A 23,452-nucleotide genomic window follows, 5' to 3' on the forward strand; every position below is an offset into this window, starting at 1 on the left:
TGCGATATCTTACAAAAAGCCTAGAACGAAGATTGGATGAGCTGCAACTCTGCTATTTAGAAATCATAAGGAATATCGGCTGGTGCCGTTGGATAATATTGGAGTTTTTGCTTTACGGCCCTCACAGCTCTCCGTATCATTCCATGATCGCAGTCTTGGATGACCCCGGAGCAGTGTTGGGATGACTCGAGTCACCTTTTTCGTATCACTGGACTTGACTGGAGTCACTTTGCAAAAATGGCGTGACTTGACTCGACTAATTCTGTTCCATAAACGGCCACATTGCCTACTGCTCACTTTAACCAAACCTCTTGTATGATTCTCATCGAATTCGATAATAGTTTATAATAGGGTTACCATACGTCCTCCTTTAGGAGGATTTGTCCTGCTTTTTTAGGTTTTTGAAAATGACATCGGGGGACGTCTAAATGCCCTCCTTTTTTGGCAATTCGTCCTCCTTTACAGCATTTACAGCTAAGGTAATGGAGATTGGGCATAAATGACGTTAAATAGGAAGTTCGGAGTTCGATCGAGATTGGCGACCTTGTTTTCAGTCGACACCACCAATTTAAAATACGGTTACCATATTTTGGAATCCATAAAGAAGGACACTTTTTCAACATTTTCAGACATAAGATACTGGAGTAAAATCCGGAAAAATGGTAACTTTTCCACGACATTGTGGTTTGTTGACTAAAAAAAAAGTCGTCACTTACGTTCGAGCCACTAATTTGCTATTTAACGTCATATATGCCCATTTCTCTCGAATCTATCCATTATCTTAGCTCTAAAAGCTGTAAAGGAGGACGAATTGCCAAAAAGGAGGACATTTAGGCGTCCTCGGAGGACATTTTCAAACACCTGAAAAAGCAGGACAAATCCTCCTACAGCAGGACTTATGGTAACCCTAATTTAAACGTGTGTAAATCGGGAGTCTAACGAAAGTGATGAACTTTTTTTAAGTCAACCCACCAAATTTTACAGCAAAAATAGCGAAAGTTTCTGATTTGGTGAAAGAGTCCTCCTTTCCCGATTCCAACATATGGTAAACCTAGTTTATAAGTTTGTATTACCCGTCAACTATCGGCATGGGCTTTCAACTTCCTTGAAGTTTCGTATTCGAATCTCTATCTTGACTGTAGATTGATGCTATTAAGTCATTTACGTAGCGTTGCAGTTTTACATATGCGTGAACGATACCACGCCTTTTTGCATATATATATATATATATATATACAGTCGCGTATCCAGAGCGCGAAAAAGGGGGGGGGGTTTGCGTTACGAAATTGGCTGTTGTGACGTCATAATTACGATCATTCGTCTCCACGCCGTGGCGAATATTTATAGTTTAATAATAAACAGAGATTTGCGGTGAGTGGGAGATGTACGAATACGATACAGACATTGCCTGAAAATCGCGTTTCTTTTACGGTATGATTGAAAGAAATTCGTAAAAGCTCACATTTAGTCATGAGCCGGCAAACGCCGCCCGTCTTCAAGCGCCTAGTTCCGGCCAGATGCGTGATTTTGTTGGGTTTTGACGATATTATGCGCACGGTCGGTAGTATCGCAGCGGACGAACAAGCGCGGAATAAGGCGGTAGCATAAACGAGGGCGATCGCGATCGCCACAGAGAGGTGTGGTGTGAACAGTGTACGTCGTACACGAATGTGTGCTTTTGGACGGCTTTACTAGCCATACGGCTGAGCGTGTAGTACGTGCGAAGATAATTAGACTTTAATTGCAAGCACGCAAGTCAGTCAGTCAGTCAGTCAGAGTACACACTGGGATAATAACTTGATCGACAGAGAAACTTGTCAGCCGATATAATTAGGTTAACTTTACTACTAAGCCTACTCGATTCTTCCGTTCAGCGACAACATAGGCCTGTATTTGGACGACAGCAAGCCACCTAACAATCGGGAACGTGGATTGCTAGGCTTGTATTTTGAAATGTGAATGTCAATCGTAGGCCATTTCTCGCCAATAATCGCGAATACAATGTGGATTTGAGAATAGCATTGTCGTACTGGTGCCGTCGTGTCTGTGTCTCGCTGATCAATCAACACGCCGTGCAATTCTTAATTATGATTTCAAGGCGAGCAGGTGCAGCGAATTCGCGAGCGATGTTGATTGCCGACAACTTCGTCTTTGCAATTACGTATCGCGTCGGCCAATTAGATTAGATTTTCCTAAAATGCGTCTCTCGTTTTAGCAAGGCGAGAGAGAAATCGAGGGAAGAAAGTTGAGAACGTCAGCAACCGCCACAGACAGCTGAAATGTAGCTGACCAAGCGCAGAATTCGTATGGAATTAGCGAATTATAATGACCTATTTTATCCTTTCGACTAATTCGGCGCATAATTCCAATATTTTGTAGGGGTGTTAGTCCCCTTAAATAACATTAAGACGCCATGTTCGCCTTCTCATACGTAAAAACGAATATGTTAAACTGATAAATTAGCAAATATTAGAGGCTATATTTGACATCAATTTTTAGGATTTTGAAAAGGGGGGGGTCCCGACCCCCTAAAACCCCCCTGGATACGCCACTGTATATATATATATATATATATATATTAAGCTATACATTTGTTCCTGGATTCAAAATAAATGACGACTCAATCTGCATTTCAGACGGCTAAATGCAACGACTTAATCATCCCTGGTACTCCGAAATGGCAAGTCGACTTGAATTGTGACATGACTTGACTTGACTCGAGTCAACTTCATAATCGATTGACTTGACTTGACATGATTCGAGTCAAAATGTGCATTGACTCGAGATGATCTGTGACCCGAAATTAGTTATTTGTTCCCAATACTGCCCTGACTTGATCCACTCACATCTCACGAATGCGTGATTTCTTTGCTTTATTGATTGTTTGTTTTTTTACGAGCTGGTGTTGTGAAGCATTACCGTTTCGTACTAATACTTGCAGACCATTTGCGCGAATACCAGTGAAGACATTCGTATTCGTGCTCTCGATTGCGTGGATCGCGTCTATTTTTCTCGCTGTCATTCCTATATTTTTGAATCTTACGAAGATACATTCAACAACTTGATATGGTAACATAATTCATTGCTTCCAATTAACTAGAGACGAACTGAATTGCATACAAATCCATCTACAGGCAGAAGGAAAAGCCTTTTCTCCGGGTGATATCATACCATCAAGTACAGAATCTCACCAGACTACTTGACGCCCAAAGTTATGATCAGTGCAAGTGAGAGATAACGCTAAGAACTATATTTTGTACGAGCAAACTATTCAACATCATGATTATTCTATACTGAAAGATACGATATTGGATCCTACTTTTCTGACCTGCAGTTCAATCAGACTTATTTTCATTAAAATCATGTCCATCATTATTATCATCGGTTTCCCTGCATTCAGGATTGGTGTTCCACAAAGCTATTATTATTCTCCACATTTGAGGCATTCGAATTCAACTATAGTGTTGGATTTGTCACGCGGTGGTTATGATCTACACTCTAAATTTCATTGGCGTTCATGAGACGGAAATCAAAACGCCAAAAGTGAGTCGATTTTTACCGCATGATTGCGTTTCATATTGCGTGTCACGCTTTTTCGCGTTTTAGGTAACGCTGTCGTGTTTAATATTGTTACAGAGCTCGAAATGAAAACAACTAACCCTGACGTGTTCAACAATGACGCAGAACTTGAAATGAAACGAATTTTATTGCAAAAAGCACCAACTCATTTGAAACATAGGTGCAACGTGCAATGACATTACAAACGTTACGCGGACAGATGATGAGCAAGCGACATAATCGGATTTCTAGAATTATATAGTTGTCCAAGTCTGTCTATACCATTGGATATTCTGAATTCTCATAAACAGGCCTCATGGTATTGTTTTTTCAAATTCAACGTACTTTGCCGATTTGAAAAAGTCGTTTTTTTCGTCTCCGATAAGTGTCTTTTGAATAAATCCGACGATCATAAATGATTTTGGATACTCAAGGTCCCAGGCATAGTAACAAGACATCAGGTCAATGACCATGCCTGGGATTCCTTGATCTTTTGTGCAGGGTATAGTGATTTCATCCACCAACACCCACCCCTGATGAACTCCCGACTCATGGATGGCGATAAGTAGGTGCGCGGTGGGTCCAGTTTTAGGCATTCAACTTTAACATCATGTGCCTGAAACAATAACAATGTATAAGTCATTCAATAATGCGGTTATTATTATCTGTTGTCAAAATATCAAATTATGACCACCGTTACCAAACTAGATTGCTGAGGGACTGGCTAGCAAGAATAGAACTTGGAGATCTGACTTATTTACACACAGTTAACACTAATTGATCGCACGCTAAGAGTAACATCAGTAACGGAATACTTTCACTTTTCCGTATACTCAAGAAGGTTCTGCCCCGGGCATTAGTCACAAAGATGCACCTTGCAATTGAAAAGGTGGGTGAAATTTACGGCATTTCCTCCACTCTACTGTTGTAGCATGGCTGACTACTTGGACCACCTCTGGACAGCCCTCTCACCCACAATACTCTGCAAGATATCATGGGTCAAAATTTTTAACCTATAATTACCTGCTGGACGGCAATAGCGAGCAACTTTGATGTCGATTTTAAGCGCACTTATCTGTCAATTCTTTTTGGAGAAATAGGAGACCTTTCACCTCTTTACTTTCATCTTCTTCCTGGAAAATATCATTTTAATAATGTTATGATTAGGTCACGTGCATATCTCCATGTATCTTAATGGATTACTTGGTAGATACAATTGTAATAAGTTGAAATATTAGCTACGGTTTTCTTGACTTGATCTAAATCAGAGGATCACAAACTTTTTAGACCATCGATTCCCAACTGCGACTCTGACTCATATAGTCGCATGCGGCTCACATTAACTTTACTTCTACTGCTGATAGACTTCTACAGATATTTGTCGGCGTCTAGATAACGGCTAATGGCGAAGCGTAAATAGCAGTAAGTTTTATACTACTCCGCGTATATTACCTGGCAAACTTTTTCATGTGTAATTATGAAGAGCTACTATGAGCTACAATGCAGTGTTGGGATCAAGTCACTACCTTCGAGTCACGAGTCATCTCGAGTCATTGTACATTTTGACTCGAGTCAAGTCAAGTCAATCGATTTTCGAAGGTGACTCGAGTCAAGTCAAGTCACTCATTTTTGGAGGTGACTCGAGTCAAGTCAAGTCAAGTCAAGTCACGAGTCAAGTCACAATTCAAGTCATAGTGAATTTTCGAAGTATGAGTGATGATTCTAAGTCATTACATTTTGCTCGCTGCATGAAGGACAGATTAAATGGCCATCTATCTTGAATCAAATAACGCAGTGCTTTTCAACCTTTTTGAGCTCCATTCGCACTTTGTTTGTAAAATAATTTTCATTCGCACAAACTAACCGAAAATTGTTATACAAAAAGGAGATGAAGATACTTAACAACGTTTTGATCAGATGTGCAACAAATTGGCTACTATGTAGCTTAAGCTATCAAGTGTCTCATTAAAAGGCAACTTTTTTCGCACGTTTTGATTTCAACTATATTTCACTAAAACCCCTGTCGGCCAAACCAGTGGTACGGATTTGTACAAGAACGTCTACTAGTGCTTGATGGCCAGGTCATAAAATCTGTTCTATAGTCATATCCTGTTTTTCGGGAGTGAATAATGCTTGCTGGCAGAAATCGTTTTTGAGAGCTGACACGAAGGTCCCGGAGGTTTCAGCTTGTCGATAGGGTGAAAAACTCACATGTTTGTGTTAAGTCTTTTGCGTTAGCCTATGTCTTGGAGAGTAGGCACATTAGACATCGCTACCTTATGATATGTTGCTCCAACTTGTGTTCTGTTATTTTTTTCAATTTCCCATTTTCTGTCTCGCGAGTAAATGAGAAGCGCTAATAATCTCACGATACCGTGTGTTCTGCTCTTTAGCTCAATCTAATTTGAGAATTCATGATAGTTTAACAACGGTAAATAAGCAGCTTTTTAGACTACTACTAAAATCCGAGTTTTTGTTGCATCTCACGACCCGAGCCTCACCTATGGAAAGTAATTCGTTTTTAATATTACAGTAGTATGCTACGATTTTACGGACATGTATGACATACAGAACGCGCACACCACAATTCTGTACCAAATACAGCCCTACAAAACATGCCTGGCGCACGCAATCTCAAATTAGGGTGAATTAAATTCCTCTGTGTGACGCAGTTGTACTACCGTAACTATACTGTCTACTCAGATTGCAAGAATGGGACTATTCCGTGCCGACAACGGAGCATATCCTTATCGAAAGGTTTGGCCATCCAGCATCGGTCATTTTTGGCCAAGGTGTTGTCACCGCTTATATTTAAGGGGCCGCATTATATCAGCGGTTGGCCAAAACTTACGTATTCATATGCACCAGCACCGACGCAGAAGTGGTTGGCCCCGAAATTAATGAATCTCATATAGGCATGTACTCGCTCATTGCTCACCCCTACACTAGTTCATTCCAACGATCTTCAACCATGTTTTCCAGAAAAACCAGTCGGACAAATCTGATCATGAATTCTCATGATATAGCCATATTTTCCGCGTGCCTCGCTTATTGGCTACAGTCCCCAACACAGTGAACTTGGATATGTGAAAACTATCGCAGGATTTTTCGCAATACATTCAACAAATATTACATACATACAACAGGTAGCTCTGGCACCGTGCCGCGCCAAAATTATACCCTTTGTGGTCCATACATTAATAAACTTTGAAGGGGTAAAAAATTGCGTTACGGTTACTTGCAAATGCGAGTCTGTAATGATGGTATTTAATACTATCCTCTTGCCTCGCGCTAATCGAACACTTATTACGAAAATATGATGGTTGTTTAGCTAAAGAAAGCAGAAAGTCAATTTAACGTCAATTTTCCAGCCTGCCGCAGGCTCAGACGGCCTGATGTAATGTATGTCTGCCACTACACCAGCTTCCAAACCAGGCTTTTGGTTGCGTAATAATTATAGTGCGAGAATATTAATTCACTACGGCTTGTGAGAGCTACGATTAATGGTGCGCCGTATTAGGTTTTTACAATTGCGTCGCAACTACGAAAGTTACCCCAGCCCTATCGCCCGCTGTTGATGAATTTGTTCTATCAAGTGGTATAGATAGGCCTACATCTGAGTGCCGTTGTCATGCTGAGTGCCTTTTGATTGAATTTTCCTGAACTTAGTTGCGTCCGTGGCACACAAGGCCTTAACAGGTGATAAGTGCCACTGAAAACCATTAATAATAAAAATAATAACAATACAAAAGTGACTGTAACCTTAAATTTCATTTTAGGTTTATTTGAATGATTCCACGTCAGAAAAATTAACAATTAATCACCATTTTCATTCGCACTTGATGCGGATTTTCATTCGCACCATTCGCACCACTTTCGTCCTTCGCACTTGATCTCGATTTTCATTCGCCCCATTCACACCACCTTCGTCATTCGCACTGCAATGTTTTTCATTCTCACCAGTGCGAACCGTCACACAGGTTGAAAAGCACTGAAATAACGAATATGAAGTTAAATACATGCAAAAAGACGTTGTACCATTCACGCATACGTAGAGCTGCTAATATAATACGTGAATAACTGTATAGCTACATGTTATAGTCTGTTAATCATCCAAAATTGAGGATCGAATACGAAGCCCCGAAAAGTTGGAACAAATTGATATCGCACAATACACTATACCCAACCATCCACACATCCGTGAGAATATAAACGCATAAACTATATTCGTTCGATTTAAATCATACAAGAGGATTGGTAAATGTGAGTGCTATGCGCAATATTAGCACTGGCCACTGAGCCGTCTAAGAAACAGAGATACGTTACTATTAGATTAATCGACAATGTAAGCTGTGATAATTTCGTTTGCCATCAATTTATTTGTGATATAACAATGGAGGATCAGGGAAACGTACTATCAGTAAATGACTAGTTGCTTTCACAAGTGACACCGGCGTATCGCGAACAATCCGAACATACACAAGATGCAGAGATTTATTCGACAACGTTTACTTGATGACTCGAAATTGACTCGTGAATTTTGCTCTGAGTCACGAGTCAATCCACATTTCGGAAGCGCCGAGTCAAGTCAAGTCAAGTCATTTTGCCAAAGTGACTCGAGTCAAGTCAAGTCATATGAAAAAGGTGACTCGAGTCATTCCAACACTGCTACAATGTAAGGTGGAAAATAGGCAAATTATACCGATTCCATCCATATAGCTGGGTTTAAATCAGGTTAGTTTGACACAGGGTTGTAATGACTCAAGTTCGATTCGAGTTACAATTTTTTGATGACTTGAGTCATTTTCTCAAAATACGGAAATGACTCGACTTGAGTCAATCTGTGTGGTGACTCGACTTGGACTCGAGTCATTGCGCATGACTTGAACCAGGTCACATGACTCGAGACTTAACCGGCCAAGACTTCATTGTAATTTCGAAGAATAGTAAAGTAGTTACACTATTCGGGTTTTGTCTATTGGTATTGGTACTTGAAAATGTGACTAGAAAGTGCTAAAAGTGGGGAAAATTAGTATATTATAAATGCGAACCATTCGATATCAACAAACAGGTATAAAAATTGGGTTTAACAAGACCTCAACTGGAAACTCAGCAGTCAAAACAATGACTTCGACTCAGACTAGAGTCATAATACCATGACTGGGACTCCGCCCTCTGCTCGATGACTTGGACTTGACTCGGTGGTGAATTGAAAATGACTCGACTCGACTCAAAACTATAAAAGTGTGATTGACATGTAACACGGTTACTACCCTGGTTTGACATGTATACCAGTTGTACTTTTCAGCCCCCTTCTTCTTTCAAAATCATCCCATAAGGGGTTCCACTTTAATCTAAAATTCTAAATGATAGTCATATAATACTGCAAAAAACAGTAGGTAGGTGAATGATAAATGATCTAGTATACGGTACTGACCGTTTCTCCAGACATTGCACCGATCATTGTATCCACCGTGGAAAGCATAGTGCGGTAGCGCTGTATGATTTCTGCTGCCGAGCACGATGTCAAAAGCTCGAATTCTTCTCGGATCTGAACATTGAAAAAGCTAGGGCATTACTATGTTATCATCAGTTATCACTCGGGCAAGTTTTTGCAACTTTTTTTTACAGCTTCCGACAGCTTCACCGATACTCATAATCTACGTACCATGGTGTTTTAAGCTGTTTGGGAAGATTTTATTGTGCAACTTTTCTCTATTTTTATAGCCAATTTTTACTGCAACTTTTATCAAATATTGCGTAAAAATGTAAAGGAGTGATTTAGTAACCATGCCATAAACTATTTTTAGTATTGTTCTACTCCCTTCAGTTTGCATAACGAAGAGCCATATGATAGGTTAGCTGCATCTCAGTGTTATCTATGACACAACGGAGAGAAGTTCAACTCCCCCTGCCAAGTATAACGTTGCCCGAATAATATGTAAATAGATCGCTTTATTTATTCTGTCGTTTAAATTTGAAATAGTTTTCCCATTTCACGAACGCCCAGGCGAGACCGCTGAAAATTACATTTCCACTGGGTCCACTTCTTCTGGTATTCCCGCATTGCATAATTTTCTTGCTGTGTGCCGGGATAAAATGTAATTTTGGGCGGTTTCGTCAGACCGCCAAATTGCGAAATAACAAATTAGACTTAGGTTATACAACTGAGCCTTTTGAGTATCTCGTACCTTGATAATTAAACAAAAATTTTAAATTCAACTTTTGTCAAAATTAAATGCAACTTTCTCGCGATTTTAGTGCAACAAAAACTTGCCCTAGTTATCACGTAATCACTGAAAATGAGAGTAAATTGAGCACATTCTTTCCAAGAGTTAACATACTCACTAGTTTCACATTGAAAAGGTATGGAAATTTCCTTAGTATTTCTCGCACACTTGTGTTGTCATTTCTGCCAATACATTGCGACGCGAGTGATGCAATTTTCAAAAGAGAACGCTGATCTTTGCCCAGTCCGGAGAATGTTTTGTATACTTTTTCATCAGACTTGCTTCGTTCCCAAACTCTGTTTGGTCAACGCCTTGAGGAAATATTACCCAAGGGTTACGAAAACAGGGAACTGATTAAGACTATGATAGATGCTACCTTCGATTGTATATAATGGTATCTTGATCGTTCTCTTTTTCCTGTGACGAATGTTTCGTATCTTTTGTGAGAGTTTTTTCGAGAAATGTGTATGTAATTGAGAAACTTGTAATATACACTTACCCAGTGATTACGCCCAATAAATTGCAGGCATGTATACTTTTGACAAAGCAGTCTCGAGAATTCTGAATATTCTCCTTTGGATGTCATATCACCTTATGTGATAAGACATGGTATGCACTCCTCCACAACCGCATTTATACAATGGGCAACTCTTCCATATGATGCAATGCGGATGCAACATGGGCACTGAATTTGGGTAATGTCATTTTCTTGCTGGTAGTTGCGATTCCGGGTTCACTACTTCCTGGATTTGTTTGAACTTCTTCCGCCTAAAATGTGATAGTACTCAATTTATGCGAGCATTTGATGGAATATAGTTCTGCAAATGTTCACACCGAAACGCAAGTACTTGATGTAGGCAAGACAGGCGAGTACTCCGTACTAACTTCTCTTTCCATCTGAGTGAGTTAACTTTTCTGTAAAATATACTTCCATGCAGGCTAAATGTGAATGCAATAATTACTTTAATAAGATCTACACACATCAAGAGCTTGTGGTCGAGAAGTCATTGGATGTTCAAAATCACTATTTGGAGCATGAACATGGGATACTGCATTGATCTCGCTGTGTTCGATAGACGTCAACCACTTCTGCAAGACAAGATTAGATGATAAATATCACTCCCTTTCTACAATGGAAAATTCGTAGCTACGAATATGGAAACGATAGGGAAACTCACATCTCTCAGGCTCATCAAACGACGCATGATACCCACTTTGAAATTCATTTTAATAAAATCATCATCCACCAGTAATCCAAAAGCCGAGCTACATAGCCTACTTCATTTTCTGAAAGAAAATACATAGTGTTTAGTCCCAAACATATGAAATAATAATCACATCAATAGCTTTAGCAGGACAACCTTCAAAAGCACCACACCTGATCAACATTCTTGCTAATAATACTGTGTGTCACCAATTCTGTGACTGATTTGTGGCCATGGATAGGTGAACTCAGAAAATTTGCAGAACTCAACAGCATCACTAAATTCTACGGCAAATGCATTGAATTTGGACTCGAAATGCAATACATTGAAGCGGCGGTATATGCAAAATATACTCCCCGATGCTTGTACAAACGTTTTAACGCAATTGAATTCAGGGTAGCTGTTTTGACAAGAACCTAGACCAGTCTTTACAGTACATTACACCAGAACAGCACATGACTTCATTTTTATGTTAAAACAAAATAAGTACAAATACAAAGATTTACATGGTGGTGGAAACCTTGAATGACAGGCTGAGAATTCTTGATAGATATATACTTGGATGCAGAACAAGAAATTACACAAATATTTTCGGCATTATCGTTACAGCATAGTGTCCTATATGGTGTCGACACAAGCAAATCGCACGGTTCAATGAAATTGTATCACGTCACAGTTTCCATTTGACTACAGGCAATTTGACGGTGATTTTTGACCGACTTGCCGAGCATTAAATTTGATGAATCGGGTATCAATCGAAAGCTGACGCTGTACTGCTTGTGAAAATATAAATTTTGTTCCACTCATGGCCCTGGAACCCCCACAATCTGCCCCAAATTATTCATTGTCGAGTAGATTGGCAGTGTGACGCAACAATGATGTCTGGCGAAACGAAAGACTAGCTCAAGAGCAAGGATGCGGCCGAGCGGCGAGAGTGGGATCAGCTGACGTCGCGGCAATAGCAATGTGCAACCGCGCCACAGAGAAACGCTGCGCTGTTGATACTTTTTCTATGCGTTTCGGTACAAGCGAGCACACACCAGCCTTTCCTTGACTTGTAAGGGTAGAACTGGGTCCACGGAATGTATTAGGGCCCTACCAATTTTCGCGCAATATCCTTCAGCTGATAGAGATATGTAGGCTACGTCTAAGTAGTCTACATTGGATATGTCAGATTATTATGATATCGATTGCCTTAGCCCGCTTGTTGCGTAGGGCTCCAGAGATGCGTGGCACTGTTGATACTTTTTCTATGCGCTTCGCTAAAAGCGAGCACACACCAGCCTTTCCTTGACTTGTAATGGTAGAACTGGGTCCACAGAATGTATTTGGTCCCTACCAATTTTCGCGCAATCCTTCAGCTGTTAGAGATATTTCTAGTAAGAAAAATATACTTTCAAGTAATAAGATTCACTCAAGACGGCTAATTTAGATAATGTAAATATATCATATTGTAGTAATACTACTACAGTGTTGAGTTTTCACTCTAGTCCCCATAAGCACCACGTCGGTGACCTTGCCAAATTCCGAGAAGGCGAAAAAGTGCAAACTCTGTTGGGCCGAATGGACAATGGACATTCAGTTATTCACAGATGCGAAAAAAATACTGCAAATCCGTTTTACGTAAGTTACATTAGGAATATATATACAGGCTACAGAATGAATATAATTCAAATATCTGTGATACCACTGTATTACTTTTGACGCAAAAGGTCCCCGGCATTCAAAAAAACTATTTGGTGATTGAAAAATGCTAAACCAAATTCCAACGTCAACGTTTATAGTGATATCAGATATATTCCAGTGAAAAACAAAGGTATGAATTTGGTGGTAACATTTTGGAATCATTTGGCAGGTATGGCCCGCAAGCTTTCTAGTAACGGATTGAATCCGGACAGCGATACCAGTTTAATTCGACACTCCTGCTGTTACACTTTATTCAACAATCAACATTTTACCTGCTGCATTCGCGGACCAAGTCCTACCCATACGGATCAAATAAAAGCTTGTAATGTATGCTCATGCTCAATGCTCCTTGCTCACCTTTAACCATAAAAGCGACTATAGAAAGTATCGACACCCGCCATCAACAGCGCGACGTGTCTCTGGAGCCCTACGCAACAAGCGGGCTAAGGCAATCGATATCATAATAATCTGACATATCCAATGTAGACTACTTAGACGTAGCCTACATATCTCTATCAGCTGAAGGATATTGCGCGAAAATTGGTAGGGCCCTAATACATTCTGTGGACCCAGTTCTACCCTTACAAGTCAAGGAAAGGCTGGTGTGTGCTCGCTTGTACCGAAACGCATAGAAAAAGTATCAACAGCGCAGCGTTTCTCTGTGGCGCGGTTGCACATTGCTATTGCCGCGACGTCAGCTGATCCCACTCTCGCCGCTCGGCCGCATCCTTGCTCTTGAGCTAGTCTTTCGTTTCGCCAGACATCATTGTTGCGTCACACTGCCAATCTACTCGACAATGAATAATTTGGGGCAGATTGTGGGGGTTCCAGGGCCATGAGTGGAACAAAATTTATATTTTCACAAGCAGTGCAGAGTCAGCTTTCGATTGATATCCGATTCATCAAATTTAATGATCGGCAAGCCGGTCAAAAATCACCGTCAAATTGCCTGTAGCCAAATGGAAACTGTGACGTGATACAATTTCATTGAACCGTGCGATTTGCTTGTGTCGACACCATATAGGACACTATGGTTACAGTGCTCGTAAAATGTATAGATAAGTATGCACGTTGATGCACGTACCATATGATGCAGAGTTACCGGTACAACACAAAATTGAAGAACTGTTGTAGGCTGTGCCATCTGTATCTAAAGCGTACAATCCACCAACAAACATTGCTGCACGTTAGCAAATAATAGTCGAGCTGTATACATGTAAAACAGCGCTATTTGTCATAACCTTATCAAAGAGGGCATACCTTAATAGCTTTCTATGATTTGCGTGATCGATATACTTAACACTTACCGTTCAATAAGTCGATGTGTCTCTGCTCTATACCAGGTCCTAGCAGAAAATCGGCCAATTTTAAATCCATGGCGTCCAACTCGCACTGGTGCGAATGAAAAAAATTGCAATGCGAATGACGAAGGTGGTGCGAACGGTGCGAATGAAAAATCCGGATGAGTGCGAATGAAAACCGTTAATAATTGTTCATTTTTCTGACGTGGAATAATTCAAATAAACCTAATAGAAAATGCAAGGGCTGTGTTACGGTTGTAGTTGAGACGCAATTGTAGAAAAATGTTTAATTTGACGCACCAATAATCGTAGCCCTCACAAGCTGTAATGAATTATAGCTTTCGCATTATAATTATTACGTAATCAAAAGCCTGGTTTAGAAGCTGGTGTAGTTGCAGACATACAGCAGTTATATTTGTTAAATTTATTGCAAATATCCTGCCACAGTTTTTACACATCCAAGAGCACTGTGTTGGTACTGTAGTCAATAAGCGAGACACGCAGAAAATATGGCTTGACCATAAGAATCAGCGGACCTTTGGTTTGAATTCATGATAACATTTGTCCGAATTTTTTTTCTTCTGAAAAACATGGACGAAGACCGTTGGGATGAACTAGTGTAGGGGTGTGTAACAAGCGAGTTCAGGCCTATGAGATTCATTCATTTTGAGGCCAACACCTTCTACGTCGGATCACAGGAACGCGTGAAGTTTTGGCCAACCTACCGCTGATGAAATGCGGAGCCGCTGATAAAATACGGTGCCAAAAACATCAGCGGCGACAAAACCTTGGCCAAAAATCACCGCCGCTTAAAGGCCAAACCTTTCGACAGGGTTGTAACCAAGTCACAAGGCTCCGAGTCACAAGTCAATCTCAATTTTATAGTTTTGACTCGAGTCAAGTCGATTCATTTTCAATTCCCCACCGAGTCAAGTCCGAGTCCAAGTCATCGAGCAGAGGGTCGAGTCCGAGTCATGGTATTATGACTCGAGTCCGAGTCCAAGTCATTGTCTTGGCTGCTCGGTTTCCAGTTAAAGTCTTGTTAAACTCACTTTTTATAACTCTGTTTGGTAATATCGAATGGTTCGAATTTATATTATATTAATTCCCTCGCCTTTAGCAGTTTCTGGTCGCATTTTCAAGTATCAGTACCGATAGACGAAATCCCAATAGGGTGGTTACTTTAATATTCTTCGAAATTACAATGAAATGTCGGTCTTGGCTGCCTGAGTTACGAGTCATATGACTTGGTTCGAGTCATGCGCAATGACTCGAGTCCAAGTCGAGTCAATACACAGATTGACTCGAGTCGAGTCGAGTCATTTCCGTATTTTGAGAAAATGACTCGAGTCAAGTCGAGTCATCAGAAAATCGTGACTCGAGTCATTACAACCCTGCCTTTCGATATGGATGTGCTCCGTTGTCGGCATGGAATAGTCCCGTTCTTGCAATCTGAGTAGATAGTAGTACAAATGCGACACGCACAGAAATTTATTTTAACAATATATTCATATTTATTGACTCGAAGAACTTTTCGCGTGCCTCTTATCAAGAGCAACCGGCACGATAAAGGATACAGAACAGAGATGGATTCAAAACCAAATGGTGAATTGTGACGCAATAATGTAAATTTATAAATAACATGAATGGAAATTCAGCCATAGCAACAATGCAGCGTATATAGCAACAAGCAACTTGAAAAGGAGAGCGCGTGAGGTATAAAATACAAATACAGTGAGACAATGCAGCAACACAAAGGAAAAACTTGAACAAAAACACGGACGAACAGCTAAGCAACGACAACTAGTGTGAAATTTTAAGATTATACAAAAATTCTTTCTGGCGACAAAGGACCGGGTTGTTTAGTTTGATGAAAGTGGATTCCAAAGCAGTTAAATGAAACATTGATCTACCCTTGGATGAAACTGAAAACATGTCGTCTGAATAGTTCAAGGCGCAGGACGGGTTGTCGATCAAATGCTAGCCAATTGAAGAACTGCTTGCCAACACTTGGCTGTACGATTGGGATTTTGATGCGTGTTTGCATTGCTGAGTGACACTTTCAGAAGCAGGGCACTGCGATGCCGATCTTATCCTCTTAGGAACGTGCTGTTTGATACGCTCAAGCAAGCGTTGGGATGTGCGTCCCACGTACCGACTGTCACTGTGGCATTTGTATTCATATATTACCATACTTTGATGAAAAGCAGGCAGCACATCCTTTCGCGTGTTTGGCAAAATTTATTTCGTTGTATACACAATCCTCGCATTAACAGTGTTGTAACAAGATTCGACGCATGATCTGATTGATTTGGTGAATCTATTAGAAACAGAGCCAAGCCAAGGAAGGTGTATGTACACCGGGCATTTGTTAGGGCCGAAAACTGTAGGTTGTCTGAATTTGCGCATTTTCTCCGCAATAGCAGAGTCAATGATGCAATCGGGATATCCATTTTTGGACAGAATGGATCTAATCCAATCTAATGGACGATTCTCACCGCTTTAGCGCTCCTTGTGGCCGGTTGGCCAGAGTGATTTCGCCTCCATAAGGCTAGCATTGTCAGCAGAGGCAATCTCATTATTTTCCCCTTCTGGCGACGCTTTGCTGCGAGCGTTTGAGTTCTTAGTTATTGCTACAGCCCCTATGACTGATTTCATGTCATTGCTACGAAAATCAGGACCCTATTTCTTCACTAGTCGTTTGAGAATCCTTATGAGTTGAACTGCATTTTGCCAAAATGCACTGATGCCAATGTTTATCTCCAACGTCACAAATGGCAGGAACATTTTAGACAGTAATCAAACCGAGAGTATGGAACTAGTATATTCTGAGTTGTGGACGGGTTTACCCACGTTCAATTTTGCTGACGTAGACAGGATTGCAAGTGAATCGAGGGGCAGTGGAGATAACAAAAATAAAGGATATAAATTATTCGCTGAGGCTAATACAACAGATATTAGAGGTATGTAGAAATTTACACCAGCATAGGTCGTTGGTAGATATTTTTAAGCAGTTCAGTCGTTGGCTCTTCACCTGCCTTTCCGTATTTTTATTTGAGAACTAGTAGTTATGACTTCGCAAGTAGCATCAGTAATGAGTTTGATCATCTCGGCATCTGCACAGTGTTGAGCGATGTACAGCACTTTGCAGGCAGTGTGATGTTATATAATGTTGAATCAAATTTTTAGTTATTTGTGTTTCCGCATGTCACGACACTGCAATTTTCTACGTGCAGGCGAAGAGCTACCATACCATATGTCGAGAAACAGCCCTCTTCACAATTTGAAATTGACAATCAATAGACTATTTTCTCAAAGAGAACGACAATTACTTTTATCAGGTCATGGGCCAACTAGCTTTAACAGGACTGTCATGGTGTGATTTCGTAGTCTACACACCTTCTAAAAAGGTCTTCATAAACCGAATTTATGCTGATGAGATAGTACTCAAAGAAATATTCTCCAAACTTGAAGAATTTTATTTCAATTTTTTTTGCCTCTCGCTGCCGTCAATGCGTGATATTGATGAAGCAATAACTTTATATGCAGTTAAATTGTTCACAAATAATAACGAATTATATGAAGCTTTGAATACGAGTACAAAATACTGCACGAGTACAAAATACTGCCGCATGTTTTTATTTTCCAGGTGCAGATGTGCCGTATTGACCAACCATGCACAACGCAGTGGACCATGGAAATTATTATTTCAAGATCTGATGACGAACTGCCTAGAACTGTCAGTGACACCCAACCCATTTGCTGGATATGAAAGGGTCATGGTGACCCGGAGATCTTTCATTTAACCGGGTTTATACTTTGGTCTCCATGGGGTTCTCATGCATCAAACCCCCTCACTTGCAGTTGTGCCCCGGATAGCTCTGCATAACTGGCTACGTCCATTATCTACGTCCTAATTCATTATTATAAATAACGCACAGAACTGTAGACAGTGGAGCATTTATTGAACAGATGGGAAATGAAAGGATTACATGCTATGATAGAATAGCAGTCAACCATGCCTCAAGACTTGTATGTATCCTCCCTTCAGTGTGCTAGAGGATTTGTGAATATATGCATCGTCATTGAACCTTGTAATAACGTTTCGTTCAGACCTTGCGATTGCTAGCTGCGAAGAGAGAGACAATTGGCAGTGCAGATAGAGCAGCGCAGATAGAACAACTGAACAAGTCAATCAAAAAACTATAATAGCATATTAGGAACAACAAAGGACTTAGTTCCAGATTTCTTAAGTAATTCAAACAAATTAGCCAACATGTTACCAGTTTATGAATTGCAAAGTTTAGACAAATTACATGCTAAGGTACTAGTTTCCAAATTGCAAAATATAATAGCATACTATAAGGAACTATAAAGGACCCCGTTCCAGATTCCTTAGAAACTACATGAAAAGTAATTCAAACAAATTACATGCCAAGGTTCTAGTTTCCAAATTGCAAAATATAATAGCATATTAGGAACAACAAACCTTGTCCTTTCAGACCTTGTCCCAGATGCATTAGAAACTACATAAAAAGTAATGGAGAAAAGTTATATGGTAGGAATATTCAAAACAACGGGCCCCTGAAGTTAGTGAGAGGACATGCCACACACCACAACTGATTAGCGTTAGCAGTAGGCCTATACCCATTTTTTCCTTGTTTCTTCTTAAACAGGCAACCTGTGAAAAGACAAATTCATCGTCATTCTTGAGTCATTGTTGCATTTTGGAACGCAACAGTGCAAATGGGATCTTCCTTTCACAGTCCGCGGTTCCTTATCTGCATTCATATCCGATTTCCTATAAGTTATATAAAATAGGCTATAGATTTTTTTTTTAACGGTAGGCTACTTTGCAAATCAACCTGTACACATAAAACATTAAGATTATTAGTCGAATAAATTCACTACTTTATATGCGTTATGCCCAACTATTTCACAGATAGGGTTATGCTATAGCCTGAAAGTCTATCTGGTATTACTTGTTGGTCCTGTGGATATACTATACAGCTGTCGAGTCATCAGAAAATCATGACTAGAGTCATTGCCGCCCTGGCTGTGATACAGCTGATACTTGAGTGATGCAGCTAATACCTGAGTGATACAGCTGATACTTGGGTGATACAACTGAAACAGCTGTGATACAGCTGCATATCCACAAGGCCTTACTTGTTCCCCGACTTTTGTGGGTGAAAAGTTGTCACACACCGGCACAAGAAAGCTTTGTAAAACGACTGTAAACCAGCTCGGTTTTTCGCTCAAAAACATTGTATAGTATTGATGAGTATTTTATCAATACTTACTATGCACCAAAACGCGGAACCACCATAAAGCGAAAACGCACGGCGTTAAATAACGTAACCTACTCCAAAACAGCCATCTGCACCTATGAAGCTCGATTCAGCTCTGGCCAACCATAGGCCATGATGGCGGCGCCCGAGAGCAAAAATGAAAATCGTCCATTCTGTGGACAATTTGTCTTTAGAGCAAATCATAAGTGCTCGATGCACAAGGGTGGAGATCAAATTTAATTTACGCTTTTTCGGGCAAAAGGAGTTCCACCTAACATAATGACCGTTGAATGTTGGCTTCCGATAGACTGATGTGGTGAATTGGTGACCCATTTTTTCCACCAATACATCAAGAAATGGTAGGGAACTATTTTGTTCTTTATCTACTGTGAATTTAAGGGATTGGTGCATTGAATTTAACTTATCGAAAAAGGCATCACACTGTCGCTCACTTTGAAAAACGTATCATCAACATATCGATAATACATAAGAGGTTGATCAGGGCCCGAGAATAACTTATTCTCATGGAACCCAACAAAAATATTCGCGAGGGTAGGTCCCAATGGTGAACCCATAGCAATGCCGTCAATTTGCTTATACATCATATCGTTGAAACTGAATTCAACCGACGACGTTGATATTTCAAGCAGCTCCAAGAAAATCTCCCGCGGAATTGGAGGAGGTTCAAGATCACCATTGTAAAGAGTGTCAGCGCAAATATTGAAAGTTTCAGTCAATGGCACATTAGTAAATAAACTAACAATATCGAATGAGCTCATATATACATCATTGGGATCAAGGCCGAAATTTCGAATTTTCTCAACAAATGTGAAGGAGTCGCAATTATTTGAATAAACAGACCGAACCGGTTCGATAATTGCGTTGAGCCATTTTGCTAAACTATGTTGTGCCCAACCAGACATAGAAAGAATCGGACGCAGTGGCGTGTTAGCTTTATGTATTTTCGGCAAGCCATACATACGCGGTCTTTGTGATCCACACGGTCTGATGAATTCATAGACTTCTTTTGGGATAACCTTCTGATTTTTAAGAGCTAGTAGACGACGCTGTAGTTTACCCTCATTCTTTTTCGTATTATCATTCGAACTCGATGGTCCGAGGAAACTGAACTTGGAGGAATCTTGAAGAATGCTCTCCATCTTTTGGCAATAGTCTGCTTTGTTGAGAATGACTGCTCCGTTACCTTTGTCCGGTTTCGTTATATAGATATTCTTGTTGGAGCGTGCGTCGAATGCGTGCGTGCGTCGTTGGATCATGCGTCGAATCTTGTTACAACACTGTTAATGCGAGGATTGTGTATACAACGAAACAAATTTTGCCAAACACGCGAAAGGATGTGCTGCAGTTTTATCCAAGGGTAGATCAATGTTTCATTTAACTGCTTTGGAATCCACTTTCATCAAACTAAACAACCCGGTCCTTTGTCGCCAGAAAGAATTTTTGTATAATCTTAAAATTTCACACTAGTTGTCGTTGCTTAGCTGTTCGTCCGTGTTTTTGTTCAAGTTTTTCCTTTGTGTTGCTGCATTGTCTCATTGTATTTGTATTTTATACCTCACGCGCTCTACTTTTCAAGTTGCTTGTTGCTATATACGCTGCATTGTTGCTATGGCTGAATTTCCATTCATGTTATTTATAAATTTACATTATTGCGTCACAATTCACCATTTGGTTTTGAATCCATCTCTGTTCTGTATCCTTTATCGTGCCGGTTGCTCTTGATAAGAGGCACGCGAAAAGTTCTTCGAGTCAATAAATATGAATATATTGTTAAAAGCCGTGTTCAAGTTCTGTACCACCAACCAGTTATTCAAGAAATTTATTTCACCCTAATTTGAAATCGCGTGCGTCAGACATATTTTATAGAGCTGTGTTTGGTAGAATTGTGGTGTGCGCGTTTTGTATTTCATACGTGCTCGTAAAATCGAAGCATACTACTCTAATACTAAAATCTAATACTCCCCTTGACAGTATTGGAGCTTATTTTCCAAGACATCAGGCACAAGCCTCAACCCAAAAGCATGTGGATTTTTCACCTTTTCGACAAACTGGAGCCTCCGGGACCTCCGTGTCATCTCTCAAAAACGATTTCTGCCAGCAAGCGTTTTTCTTTCGCGGAAAACACGCTGTATTTTGGATTCGAGTGCAGAACAGCTCTTACGACCTGTCCATCAAAGCACTGTGGTCGGCGTTATTTTACAAAATCCGCCGAGAAGCGTTTTAGTGAAATAGTTGAAATCAAAACGAGGGAAAAGAGTTTCTTTTTAATGAGACACTACATGGCGTAACAGCTATGGTAGCCAATTTGTTGCACATCTGAATAGAATATTCTTATGTATCTTCATCTTCTTTTTGTATAGCAATTTTCGGTGGGCGTGTGCGAATGAAATTTATTTTCCAAAAAAAGTGCGAATGAAGCTCAAAAAGGTTGAAAAGCACTGCTATAGAGTCATGACAAGCTCCAGACACAAATCCCCCTGACACCGTACGTTGAGCGCCGCCTTGGTGTGCAAGGCATGATTCCCTCACAACATCGACTGACAACTGTCCTCTGCGTGACTGCCTAATCGCGTCGAGCAAGTGCGACGATGAAGTCATCGTTCCATGTAACGGGTTAAGAAATGACCCGGAGCCGCGACATCTGCAGCCGGATGTGTTTCTGGAAATTTCAATAAATTGCAGCTCCATTACGGTGGCGTTCTGAAGAAAACGGCTGCGGCCAATTTTTTTTTTCGTTTTGCCCTTCAATTTGAGACCACATCATTTTTTGAGTGCAGTGCCCCTTTAGTCATGTTTGCAATAAGGTCAGTCTCGTGTTTGAAATAAGGATAGTCATGTTTGAAATAAGGATAGTCATGTTTGAAATGAGGTTAGTCTCATGTTTGAAATAAGGAGAATCATGTTTGAAATAAGGATAGTCATGTTTGAAATAAGGTCAGTCTCATGTTTGAAATGAGGATAGTCATGTTAGAAATAAGGATAGTCATGTTTGAAATAAGGATAGTCGCTATATATTCACTATGAGGTCAGTTGTAGTACCAGGCACGATTTCCCAGTGGTAACCCAGACCGAACACATCCCAGACATGATGTCCGAACACGCCCCAGACACGATGTCCAGGTATCAACACAGGCCGAACACACCCAAGACATCATGTCCTGGCAGCACATGCCGAACACACCTCAAACATGATGTCCGAACACGCCCTAGACACGATTTCCTAGTGTCAACACAGTCCTGACACACCCCAGACGTGATGTCCGAACACGCGCCAGACACCGGGTCTGGGGCGTGTTCCTACATCTTGTCAGGGGTGTGTTCGGCCAGTGCTGCCATTCAGACATTCTGTCTGGGGCGTGTTCTACCTGTGTTGACACTCGGACATCGAGTCTGCGGCGACTTCGGACACCATGCCTGGGGTACGTGTTCAGCCTGTGCCATTGCCATTCAAACATGGTGTCTGGGGCGTGTTCGGTCTGTGTTGCCATTCGGACATATAGTGTCTTGGGCGTGTTCGGCCTGTGTTGATACTCGGACATCGTGTCTGGCGCGTGTTCGAACATCATGTCTGGTGTGAGATCGGCCATTCAAACATGGTGTCTGGGGCGTGTTCGGCCTGTGTTGATACTCGGACATCGTGTCTGGCGCGTGTTCGGACATCATGTCTGGTGTGAGATCGGCCATTCAAACATGGTGCCTTGGGTGTGTTCGGCCTGTGTTGACGCTCGGACATCGTGTCTGGCGCGTGCTCGGACATCATGTCTGGGGTGTGTTCGGCCTGTGCTGCCAATCGGACATCGTGTCTGGGGCGTGTTTGAACATCATGTCTGAGGTGTGTTCGGCATGTGCTGCCATTAGGATGTGTTAGGCTTGTGTTGTCATTCAGACATGGTGTCTGGGGCGTGTTCGGACATCATGTCTGGGATGTGTTCGGACTGGGTCTGGGATGTGTTCGGACTGGGCTACCACTGGGAAATCATGCCCAGTACTGCAGCTGACCTTATAACTAATATAGCGACTATCCTTATTTCAAACATGACTATCCTTATTTCTAACATGACTATCCTCATTTCAAACATGATACTGACCTCATATCAAACAAATCTGACCTTATTTCAAACAAATCGAACCAACTCTCCTCGGGTAGAGTGGGAATTAGG

The 23,452-nt window shown here is 40.9% G+C and overlaps 1 protein-coding gene and 2 long non-coding RNA genes across 3 annotated transcripts in view; 2 read left to right on the top strand and 1 right to left on the bottom strand.

Moving 5' to 3' along the window:
• The window catches only part of LOC145443720 (uncharacterized), a 180,171-nt gene that overhangs the window by 5,565 nt on the left and 151,154 nt on the right, over positions 1–23,452 (top strand). The gene's annotated exons all lie outside the window — the stretch shown is intronic.
• LOC145443581 (uncharacterized) lies at positions 2,581–3,586 on the top strand. Its single transcript, XR_013916474.1, has 3 exons — positions 2,581–3,069; positions 3,135–3,227; positions 3,401–3,586. It is a non-coding gene; the product is annotated as an uncharacterized LOC145443581 (long non-coding RNA).
• LOC145442416 (uncharacterized) lies at positions 8,243–10,256 on the bottom strand. Its single transcript, XR_013916065.1, has 3 exons — positions 10,165–10,256; positions 9,907–10,099; positions 8,243–9,109 (listed from the first exon to the last, which is right to left on the bottom strand). It is a non-coding gene; the product is annotated as an uncharacterized LOC145442416 (long non-coding RNA).

Source organism: Botryllus schlosseri, chromosome 7 (genome assembly GCF_051294905.1).
Source record: "Botryllus schlosseri isolate E-star chromosome 7, Bs_hap1, whole genome shotgun sequence".
Lineage (NCBI taxonomy): Eukaryota > Metazoa > Chordata > Ascidiacea > Stolidobranchia > Styelidae > Botryllus > Botryllus schlosseri.